This window comes from Anser cygnoides, chromosome 2 (assembly GCF_040182565.1).
Source record: "Anser cygnoides isolate HZ-2024a breed goose chromosome 2, Taihu_goose_T2T_genome, whole genome shotgun sequence".
Taxonomy (NCBI): domain Eukaryota; kingdom Metazoa; phylum Chordata; class Aves; order Anseriformes; family Anatidae; genus Anser; species Anser cygnoides.
The window spans coordinates 115371265-115383717 of NC_089874.1; the positions used below are offsets into that span (position 1 = coordinate 115371265).

At 43.8% G+C, this 12453-nt stretch overlaps 1 protein-coding gene across 7 annotated transcripts in view; it reads right to left on the reverse strand.

Moving 5' to 3' along the window:
- Positions 1-12453, reverse strand: part of KCTD1 (potassium channel tetramerization domain containing 1) — a 99262-nt gene that overhangs the window by 8586 nt on the left and 78223 nt on the right. The window lies entirely within an intron of this gene.

The following is a 12453-nucleotide window of genomic DNA, read 5'->3' on the forward strand; positions in this document are numbered from 1 at the left end:
CCGCTTGCTAAAAACACTTGCAACATCAGCTGGTGGCTGAACACACGTTTTCTAGAGGTGTTCCTTGCAGAACCTGATTTAGTCAGAGCTGTAGGAAGGGCTAAAAATTGGGAACAACCCCCCTGCCACAGTAACATGAAATACACACCGTGTTTTTGCGCTGAGGTGTTTGCAAAACACTCTGGAGTTACTCACAATTTCCCAGTGAAATCACCAGGGGTGACTGGCACGTCTGATGTTGTGCGCATGTTTATGTGCCTATACGTGCATGTGGAAGCACTTTTTGACTCTTCCCGATGCCACCCCTCCAAAGAACTGTAAACAAAACAGTCTCAAAATAGCTAACTTGTGATACGTCACGTGGAGGCTTTGCATGAAACACTACTGACATTCTTGGGCATGATTTTGGAGCCTTGTCACAAGCTGTTACATTCTGCAATATTCCACAGATTCTGCACCTTCATTGTTTTAATGAAAAAGCTCATTCTTATGTAGTTTTTGTCCTAATATAATTAATATGTTTTGGGAATTAGCACAGGAAAACCTAAGCAGTTCACTAAGGAAGGTGCAATATCACCACCGTACACCAGCGTGCAGCTAGGGGATGGACTCTTGTTCCCTGATCACACTCGGCTTTTGGCGTACATACAAAGGCAAGGTACAAGTCTGTCTTTTTACAGGATGGATCCCACAAGCACAACGAATAGCCATGACATACACTTTTCCTTTTAAAAGAAGCGAGGAAACACCATTCCTCACCACCATCCTGAGGCTGCTTTGATCTCTCGTAGAAAACCAAACCCCAAACCAGCACAGCTCAGACATGACCAACCCTCTTGGCTGCACAGAGCACCCCAGGCTGAGATACACCTGTACTTGAGCAAGGAAAGGCAATCTCCAGCAAGGGTTCAAGAGGCAAAAAGATAGAAACAGCTCCTGAAGTTGGAAGGATGGCAGGGCTTGCAGTGAGGTTGTGGGGAACTGCTGAGAAACTGGGCTTCACATTATCATCACATGGCTTGGGTTGGAAGGGACCTTAAAGACCACCTTGTTCCAACCCCCCTGCCATGGACGGGGACACCTCCCACCAGACCAGGTTGGCCAAAGCCCCATCCAGCCTGGCCTTGAACACCTCCAGGGATGGGGCATCCACAGCTTCTCTGGGCAGCCTGTGCCAGTGCCTCACCGCCCTCTGGGTGAAGAATTTCTTCCTAATGTTTAATCTAAATCTCCCCTCTTTTAGTTTAAAACCATTGACCCTTGCAATAAGCCTCTCGCCATCTTTCCTGTAGGCCCCCTTTAGGTACTGGAAGGCCACTATAAGGTTTCCCTGGAGCCTTTTCTTCTCCAGGCTGAACAACCCCAACTCCTCATAGGAGAGGTGCTCCAGCCCTCTGATCATCCTCGTGGCCCTCCTCTGGACTCACTCCAACAGGCCCATGACCTTCTTGTGCTGGGGCCCCAGAGTTGAATGCAGGACTCCAGGCAGGGTCTTGTGAGAGCAGAGCGAAGGGGGAGAATCACAGAATGGGCAGGGTTGGAAGGGACCTCCAGAGATCATCTAGTCCAACCCCCCTGCTCAAGCAGGGTCACCCAGAGCATGTTGTACAGGATCGCTTCCAAGTGGATTTTGAATATCTCCAGAGAAGGGACTCCACAACCTCTCTGGGCAGCCTGTTCCAGGGCTCTGTCACCTGAACCATAAAGAAGTTCTCCCTCATAAGGCAATGAAGCCTCCTGTGAATCGCCTTCCTCAACCTGTTGGTCATGCATCTTTTGATGCGGCCCAGGGTATGGTTGGCTTTCTGGGCTGCAAGGACACATTGCCAGCTCATACTCATTTTTTTATCCACCAGTACCCCAAGTCCTTCTCCACAAGCCTGCTCTCAATCCATTCATCACACAGTCTGTACTCATGTTTGGGATCGCCCCGACCCAGTGCAGGATGTGAACAGAGGATGATTCGTGCCCACAGTCACATATCCTTCCTTTAAAACAGCACAGCCAACCCAAACGGAGTCGGAAAAGGCATTCATGCTCACAGCAGGCATCACAACAGTACACCCAGTAACACATTTTGGACAGAATATAAGTCTCGTCCCTTCCTTCTCACTGGGCGGGAGAGGTGAAGACTGGGAAAGAAATAAAAACCCATTAACCTTGGTTGGCCATTTAAAATTCTGTAGGAAATGCCAGAATCAATTCAAACCACGAGAAATCTGTAACATATAAGGAATTAAACATATTTTCCAGTATGATCCAGCACAAAACATTTTTCTCAAAGCTATCCCTTAGAACAATTCAAGCTTTCTTCCACGGTTACTTGTTAGTGCCTGCCCCGCTGCTCAAAATTTAAGCTGTGACAGGCCATATAATACAGACTTCTGTTCACTAGGTGGATGAGCAACATTTATGTCTAATATTGTAACATGAGGCATTTAGATTCGATTTTCTCCCATACTCAAGCACGTTGTCTTGGAATCTGTCACAGTATTCACTCACAAACCATATGTATTTGGCCAAGTCAGTCATTACTGAAATGTATAATTGTAATTGGTTTCTGCAGCGTTTCCCTAGTTCTAAATTACTGTTATAATTACATATTTTAAACCTCTAGGCTTTCTGTCTTCATTTTATTAATTGTTTAGAAGAAGAACAAGATAGTATCAGAGGCTGGAGCCTTCTGACAAAATCACAAAGCTGACACCAGCGCACAAACAGCAGGGACCCGAAAGCCAGTCCATCCGGCTTGGAGGAGCTAGCAAAGTGCCACCTTCGCGTGCTGCTGCTTTCCAGCAGCAGCAAACCACGAGGAATTGCTAAGAGCCGAGGAACTGGTAAGCACCAACTCCTCCCCTCGCCAGGACCACTTTGCGGTACACAACCATACTTTCAAATGGTACAGCAGCTTCAGGAGACTTCTGTAAATAAAATTTAAGCCTTTTTCGGACTGAAAACCACAGATTCCAGCTTCATGGCCCCCAGGGAAGGATTTGCAATAGCTCAGTGGCAGGGTCTAAGTTGCGTTTGCTGCCATGAGAAGAGACTGGAGACCAGAAGAAGCACAGCAGCAAACTCTGCCCTACCTCGCACTGCACACTTGCTAGACGATAATATTTGAGCAGCCATCCTCCCTGTCTCCCACAGCTCTGCTTCTCCTTCTGCTTGGTCTCATGCTGAAATTATAAATGCTTAAGTGACACCAGGCTGCTGGCATGAGGCAAAGACTGTGAAGCCATGTTCATTATAATTTCGCTTCTCAAGAAAACCTAGAAGATGCTTTTCCCCATCTCCTTCTTGACAACTTCAGCTGATGATTGACAAAGATATATATATTTAAATGACAAACACATAACAGCTGAATGGCTTTCCAAACAGCAAAATGCTTTGAAGGTTGCTTGCAAAATAAGTTGATAATTATATGCAGAATCAGCCAAATATCAAGGGTAAAGGATAAAAAAAATGTAGTTCATTTATAAGGAAATTTACTTCTGATATGTTTAATTAAAACTAACAGGCTGGAATTTTCTGTATATATGGAAAATTAATGTCCCATGGGTTGAAAGTGCGACCTCCAATGGGTAATAATTAACATCTTTGGCTTTAAGTATCATAATCCACTGTCAGAAATCAAATGCTTTAAGGGTTGAAAATATAACCATTGTAAAACTCAGCTTCCACCAGAGAACATGGGTTTACTTTAAGGACACAAACCTGGTTTTAGTGGGGAGAAAACAACAGGACATGGAGAAGATCAGTGTTTTACTTCTGTAAAATACTACAGGGACCCTTGTCCCCACAGACCAGCACTCGTAGAACAGCATTTCTACAACAAAAAGCAGGGGAAGATGACATTGCTTACAGGGTTTCTCAAGTTCTTCAGAAACAACTCCTGTTTGTCGAGTATAAAAATACACTCAGTCTGCAGCAAAGCTGCACGGCGTAAGTGTTTATATCCTTGCTCTCTGAACATATAAATATTTACATATATTATTATAGACAGAAAGAGAAAGTCTTTCATTTAGTATATTCTGCCTCAGTTGAGTATTTGGGAAAGACGCAGTAATTAAGAACAAGATGGCCAATATTAATTGAACAAGCCAAGTACCGCACAGCTTTCTTACCACTATGAAAAATGTTACAGTTCTGCAGATTATTTGAGTGACTTCACTGGACACAGCAAAAATTCTTCTCTTTTGTATTTTGTATTCTCAGAAGGATACAAGGAACATGGAAAGGCAACAAACTTTGTTATCTGCAAGCATGCAGAATATTGCTTTACGTTTAATCATTTCAAGAGGTAGAAATGAATCCTTTTTTTTCCTCAAGAAAATACAGAACCCTTATTGCTGAATATATTCAGCATATCATCGCTCATGTTATTATTATTTAAAGAGGACACTACAAACTCAGAACTGATTTTTTTTTTCTCCAGTAAATCATTTTCAGCTGTTCCACGTTGTCAGCTTTCCTTGTTCTCCGTGCCTTTCACAAAACAGCAAAAAGGGAGGAAAACTCATGGTGCAAAGTCCTTTGAGTAACCTGGCAGAGGAAGAGGTGCAGCACTGGCAATGTGGTACCCGCAGTCCCATGGTAGGTACCTGCCTGGGACTTGACTGTGCTCTGACACCCAAGTAGCAAATCCTCATCTCCTTCCTCAAATAATAAATTACGTGGCAAATAATTACCAAAAAAAAAAAAAAAAAAAAAGCTGAAACCTTACATGGTTGGAGCAACGGAATCAAAGACAGCAGGGATAAGTGAATGCAGGTTTTCCTATCTCATCATTACATTTAAGTGGCTAATGCGAATGAATGCTTATTTAACACTCCAGGGTGTGCAGAGAGTGAGTTGGAAGAAGCTTTTACTTTTTTTTTTCTCTGCGACTTTTTAGTCCACATTGTCCTTATTAATTTCTTTTCATTTTCTTTTGCTGAGTGCTCAAAGGCAATTTGCATAAGAGCCCATTATAAATTAGATCTGTTTAATGGTATGCTCATCTCATGGCTATTTAATTTTACTTCCTCATATGTCTAAATTATATAATTTCGCACTCTCCCTAGAAGCTAGTACATTTGAAGGGGTAGCCACACCAGGGAGAAATGCTATGCTACCCAAGTGGAGAATGACTAGGCTTTTACTCATTTTTCAAAGGACCACTTTAGCAGTAACAACCTGCTCGTCTTTTTTTTCCAACATCTCATGTCATTTGGATCCACAGCGACTGAATACCTAGCAACCTTCATAACTCTGCATAACAAAAGTTGCCTCATAAACATGATATAAGAGAATAAATTTGCAATTTTCAGTAAGACATACATTATGAAAACCACATTTTAACCAAATACCCTGTTGTAATCTCCTGCTCTCAGTGCTATTATAATTTGTTCTTATCTCTTCCTCCTTACATTTAATTTAAGGTTTCATGTCCATGAGTCTCAGGAATTCCTTGGCAGAGACAGTTCCTAAGTTATTAGAAGAGGCATGAATACAATGATTGTAAAGCGAAGGTAACGGGGGAAAAGTGTATTAAAACCTAAAATCTTATTAAGCCTTCTATAGAAAAGGTATTTATATAGGAGCCAAAGCAGACAAAGCTAGAAGAAGACATTAAAACACCAGGTCTTATGAGATTTAAGAGAGAATGTTACATGGCATTTTAAAGAACAGATAAATCCCAGATACTAAGTGGAAGTGATGTCAGAAACCTTTGTGGAAATATTTGCCAAAGATTAAAGGACTGGATCATTTACATGGAGACCATTTCAAACATCTTATGATTGTTATTTGAGCATGGAGGCAAAAGAGAGGGTAAGGACAAGCTCAAGGGGCTAATAAAACACTTAGAAGGAATTGAGATAGATGGGAGGCGGTGAGTAGCCTTAAATGCAGAGTAAAGTATATGAGGAACAGATGGGAAGGATTTGAAATGATGAGTGAGGTGGTATCAGGAGGGAAGGCATCAGAGACAAAAAAAATGAAACGTGGGATTTGCTATAACCTGCTTGATCAGCGGCAGCACCAGGAGCAGAGATGAAAGCAAATCAGGCCTATTAAAAAGGAACCAATAGTCACTGGATCTAACCCACATGGACAAACTGACACAGTAACTGGGAGAGAACAAATTGCACAACTCCATGCAGTCATGTTGCAGGAATGAGACTTCCATGAGAGACAACTGCGGCTTTATATGCCGCAGATGAGTGAGGAGATGCTGGGGATGTATAACCGAATGACAAACAAGAACATGTGGGTCACAGGAAACATTGAGGTGAACTAAACAATGGATGGCAAAGGCCCCAGAAGACAAAATAGCCTGATCTGTTTGCCTGAAAAGGAAGTTTTCCAAGAAAAATTAAAACCTGTATTTTCCCCACTAAACAGGTGATCTTGCAACCAAGGAGATTCGGACCAGAGGTAAATAATTATTAAATAATAATTCTCCTGGGACGTTCAAATACCCACATTCAGGACCACCAGCCACCCAGACCCAAATGGCACTTGTAGAAATACTGATGTTTTAGAAAGGAAGGCAATAAATAATTGGGATGGGATGTCAAGAGCTGGTGACTCAAGGCTAGAAGAGTATACATGTGGGTAGACAGAAACCCTCTCCCCCACTGCACAGCTGCAGCCTGGGTGAGGCCAGCACAGCACTAACCCCAGACTGCAGATGATGGGACTAACCCCAAAACTAAACTAACTGAAGCACTAACCCCAGACTGCAGTACCACCTCTCCTTGCTCCTTTTTTCAGGCTCACTCACGCACTAGATCTGCTGCAGAGCAGGCTGCAAGCCTTTAAGCCCCACATCTCCTGCAGTGTTTGATATCTTGCAAATAAGTCCCAGAAAACTTTTTAGTTTTCCAGCGCGTATCAAAACCACTTTCCCTAAAATCATTTAAGCCAATGAAATGTTAAATCAATTATTCACGCAAATATTTTCTCCATCTCTATTTTTTTGTAACCAAGTTTTCTTGGCAATGATAACATTTCACAGAAAAATTAACAAATATTCTCTTTGCTTGCCAAGATAATTTTACTAAGCTCGAATCCGATTTCATTGAGGTACGTTATTTATGTTTTATCTTGAGGGAAGCTGCCTATTAGGTTAGTAGCAACCGTGTCCTTTTGCTTATGATACGGTTATTACCAAGTTATCAGGAGTACCTTTAAGTTATTAGGGTGCAATGGCAAATTAAGTACTTTGCGTCATAATTAGCTAATAACTTTTGAATTATATTTTAATCATGTTTAAGATGGTCAGGTTTGCTGTGAGTACAGATAATGGAGGATAGGAGCAGAACTGGAGTGTTTATCGTTCAATACCGAAAGCCAGAAAGCAACTAAACTGGTGAATGCACAACATCCCAAAGGCCGTGATGCTCTATATATTCAGAAGACTGAGCCACTTCACAGTCAGCAATGTACTGAAGTAGAACTTGTGTCTTGGGACCGTGTTTAGGTAGAAAGCAGAAAATATATCAGCTCCAACCCACTCTCCTTCGATCCTGTCAATTTTTTTAAAAAAGACATGTTAGCAATAGCCATCTTCATAGCTCTGTCAATATACCCTGTAAACCTAGATTACACAAAGAGACAACACTAAAAAAAATTAAGAAAAGCTACTAGAGACATTTTCCTTTCAAAAATCTTGGCACTGGGGAAAAAAAATCACCCAAAACCAACCTTCTCAGAATGGGGGAAATTCTTTGATGTATTCTTTCGTGCATCAAACTTGCCCCTCAGCTTTCATGAATTTCATTCAAACCACTGCTAGCTCTCAGTATTTCCTCTGTACCCTGAAGAACGCTCAGCATTAAAATTCCACATACAAATCACTGGAAATTAGGAAATACTGCCAAGAAATTGTAACAGATCAAGCCTTCCAAGATCTTCACAACTCTGGCTACTTAGCCAGAAACCCTACCTGTGTTGTTTTGCTAGCTGCTGCCTCCTCTAGAAGGACAGACAACTCATCTCCGCAGACGGGACACGAAGGCACTTGCCAAGAGCTGCACAAGCTCCTTCTGCCCATACAGGCATCAGAGTGTGAAACCAACCTCTGCGTGCTGCACAGGGGGTCCTACGAGGACTAATTCTCGAGAGGCCACTTCTACATTACAGCCTAATTAACAGCTTCTCACCAATGAATAAAACTCAAAGCGCTTCTGAAACCTCTAGCTGTTAACTACGATGAGCCTGTGTCCCCGGAAAACACAGAACCCAGCATGGAATAAAGCATTGCCACGTACTGTCACAAGGCAAATTCGCCAGGGAAGATAGAAAGGATTTTTAAAGCCTTCTAAGAATAGACAAACGGGGAAAAAATACACATGTAAAGAACATTATTATCCTAGTCAAAACAAGCATCGCAAGTTAAGATGTCAGACACCAGAGGTCCTTCTGCAGCTGCCATTTGCGAACCTCCCTGTGCCTGAAACGTGACCTTTTTGTGGTCTTTAGCGACCTACAGACTTCCCACAGCACCCTTCACTTGGGCAGCACGGGAGCTGGGATAAGCCAGGGCTACACAGTGTAGCAGACCCTTGCCCACGGGACCCCCGCTTCAGCTGCCGGAGGAGCAGGGAGAGGCCTGGCGGATGAGGCAAGGGGAGGCAGGAAGGAGCGGAGGCCAGGCAGAGAGGGGCCGTGCTGGAGAAACAAACTCCATACAGATCTCCTGCGTGATGCTACCAAGTGTGCCTGCCTTATTTTGTGAGCTCCCACCCTACAACGTGGGGGCCGGCTTGCAGAAGCACCGAGAGCTCGCAGCCTGAGGTGCCGCGACACCTCAGAGAGCAGCGGCCTGGTGGCCAGAGCACAAACCCAGGCACAACTTCCACGCCTCGCCACCTCAGCCCTTTTCACGTCACATCTCTGCCTTCAAACACTTCAAACACATCTGCCGTGAGTGAAGCAAGAAGGTGCCAGGCTACGGAAAGCTGCAAGAAAGCATGCAAGAATGACTCCTCAGAACGGGACTTGAATAATGTGCGGAAAATACGGCCCAAGGACACATGCTGAACAGTGAGGAGGAACAGGAGATGCTGACGAGATGTTTATTAATTGAGCACCATATTTCTCTGTGCGGAGCAGCAGGCAATCAGGTCTTGGAGATGGTATTACTGCACATATACCACGAAGATGACAGACTGAGGTTGCCCTGGCAGCTCTAATAACGTTCTTTTCCTATTAAAGCTGACTTTAATTGCACGGAGAAAAGCTGCAAGGCCAGCTACATGATAACAGGTTTACTACATGCGTCTCAAGCATTTGTGTCCTGCTTTAGTGCGCAGATCACCTGCTCCCACATTCCTCCGCCCGGACAGAGGATGCACTTCAGATTACAAATTCCTTGAGAAAGGCAACCCAGATAGCACGAGAGCACGCACAACAGAGGCAAGGGAGATGTGGGCGTTACGACCACAGAATTTACTATGAGAAACGCAGGGCCACGCACTGCTATTGTTCTGACTAACTCTAGCTTATATGCATTACAATTACATTGCCTCGATTCCTAGTGTGGACACCCGTGTGCCTACACAGAGAGACGTGTTTATACCTGTCTAATTTATTCTCATACATTTACATGTTTAACTGCTTCCACGCTAGAGGTTCAAATGATTTAAGCATTTCAGTAACTAGGAAAATCACACCATTAACCAAATCAGTTAATACAAAACCTGTGTGCTAATCAGGTAAGAGGACAGGAAAGTCCACCTAAAACAGCTTAGACAGTGGCTCTGAGCAACAAATAATGCTTAATGCATAGGTTAGAAATGCCAAAGCCACGCCTGCATATTCTGCTGGTGGTGGGGGTGATAAAAAGCACACAGATAACATTACTTCCATTGACAGACTTTACATATACTAAACAGTGGCTTTATTGTTTATTAAATTAGATGCTGTCATGGTGTAATAGTCCCTGCAGCCATACCAAACCCCACAGTAAGAATGTATTTCTGTGGAGGAGGTAAAGAAGAAAGGATAAGAACTAAGATACAGTACAGAAGCAATACAGCCCTGTAAATAGGGAGATGAGGATTAATTCATCAATCTAGGTGAAAACATACAGCATTATTCCAGCCAATAAAACCCTCAAAAATACCATGTCCAAAGTGAATGTCAAACCACGATTCTTTCAAAGCAGGAGAGCCAGGATGTGACTCAGCTGCCAAACCGCAGGTGCCTGGTGTCGGGATGTTTGGGATGCTCGAGGGCATCCCAGGGACCCCTGACGGGCTGGGGGATGATGCAGGGAAGCTGCCGAAGGCTCGTGGAGCAGCCACAGAGTCCTAGCCAGAGCCATAGATGAGCACTCACTGCCCACGCTCAGCCAGCATCTCCCATCCACGGGATGACCAGATCCTACTAGTAGAAACCAGCGCAGCCCAACAGCTAGGATTTCCTTGTGGCAACACCAGGCTGCTAATAAACAAGTTGCCTCCCTGGAAAGCTGGGCACTGCTTTTAATCCATCAGCTAGATGTTGCTCATGGAGAAGTCTACTGCTTGAATCTATATATTTTTATTATTTCCTATGCTTAATTTGAAGCCTTTCTCTAAAAAGACAGAATGAAATTTAAATACACTTGGATTAAAAAAGGGGGGAAGAAACAGACATTGCCTAAGGGTCTTTCCATACCATATCTGTCCTCATCCTCAGACACAGGTACTGCTGCACAACTCTTCTAGCAATAGCTTAAGTTGCAGCTTGCACTAATGATGGATACTGAAAAACCTGATCAACGGCTAACATGAGTAAGTGTACACCACAAGGCCACAATTCCTTTACCAACAACAAGAAAAAGACCTTGCAATTCTATAAGAAAAATCCTGAATTTCAGAACTGCAATTTTGGAGAATAACACAAGTCCCAACACAGGCATTTCCAGGGACAGAAAAGTGTTTCAAAGTGTTTTCTTCCTCTCTGTGCTTGTTGAAGATAAAACATGTTACAACAACCTTGCATTATCCCCTCCACTTGTGTAGCTACTTAATACTGATACTTTTTTCTCTATTCCTGAATGCAATAAAATTTTAATTTAGCAGAAATCCAGGTGTTTTGTTAGATTTTTTTTTTTTCTTGCATCACCACAAGGCATAGATATAATTGTTTTTTGCTATCTTTACAGGAGATCTACAGAACCACATTCTGGTTTGCCTGAAAATAGTTTGGGATAATCAAAAGCTGTTCTGTTTCATCAAAGCTCTGCACCCCCCCCCCCAACTCTCCAGAAGTTGTCGAGGCTGCAATAAATGGTTTGGGGCTGTGGGAAGGTTCTGATCATTTACCGCTAACTTCCTGAAAGCCTACTTTTCTTGGAGTTTAGAGGCAGGTAGAAGCCAATTAGCACAACACAAGTCTGGAAAAGATAATGTCTTTTAAAACAAGCAATTCCAACCATGAAGCAAGACCACCAAACTATATTTTCTTGCTAACTGCATCCATGAAAGTCTGTCTTTATTTGCATTAGTCATGCAGACCTCTACGAGGGAAATTTATGCATTGCCCTATTTGACCGCTGATTTTTGCGCAGCTTTCTTCCCCCCTTGGTGTACGCTGCAAGATGCCTACCAACAACAATCACAGAAGGCAAACGTCCTTCTGCAGCATCCTGAAAGTGGGTGCCCTAGTTGTCAAGCAGAAGCTGCTGCTGAGCACCAGTTTCGTGATGGGCTTTACCAGGAGGGAGAAGGCACTTATGGTCAGGTTGGGCTCTGCGATGTTAGCACCGTTATTGCAGCGATACAGCCGACAGGAAAGCAGCAAGTGGGATGAGGATCTGCTTGCAGGTCTGCTGATTGACATCAGTCAAGACATGCTCGCTCCTTAAGGTCTGCAAACAAAGGCAAAATGAAACTCCCGATCTCATTTTGGGAGCACATCGCTGGCTTATCATCACAGGACACACAGAGAAGACAAAGAGGGGATTTCTCTTGGACCCACGGAGCACAGAAGGCTGTCAGGAACGGTGCAGAGCCCTTTCTGGCCGTGGGGACCGGCCCCACTCGCACACAGTCCCACAAATGTTTTGTTACTACGGCAGAATAACATTAGCACAGCGATGAGGAAAATAAACTCTCCGTGCTATGATGGATGTGCCCTCATTTTGTACGTAAGTTTAGTCAGCAATGTACTGCAACAGACCTGACCTTTACTGGCACTGGATTTCACCAGCCCTGTTTTTCCAGACCCCACCCCGTTTATTTTGTTCTGTCTGCAGCCTCCTCAGCTTCCAGCTGATGAAGCTTTCATAACCACTCACCTTCCCCAGCGGAAGCAGTTTGCAAAGAAAGACACCGAGGCACATGAGCCGAAGGTCCTTCACAGGACGGGATGGGGCTGCTGGAAGATGTGCTCCTGGAGCAGCCTCAGCCTGGCTCTCACAGTGCTGCTGCCCTCTCCTCCTGCAGATTCAGGGACAGGCTTTGAAAACAACATGACTAA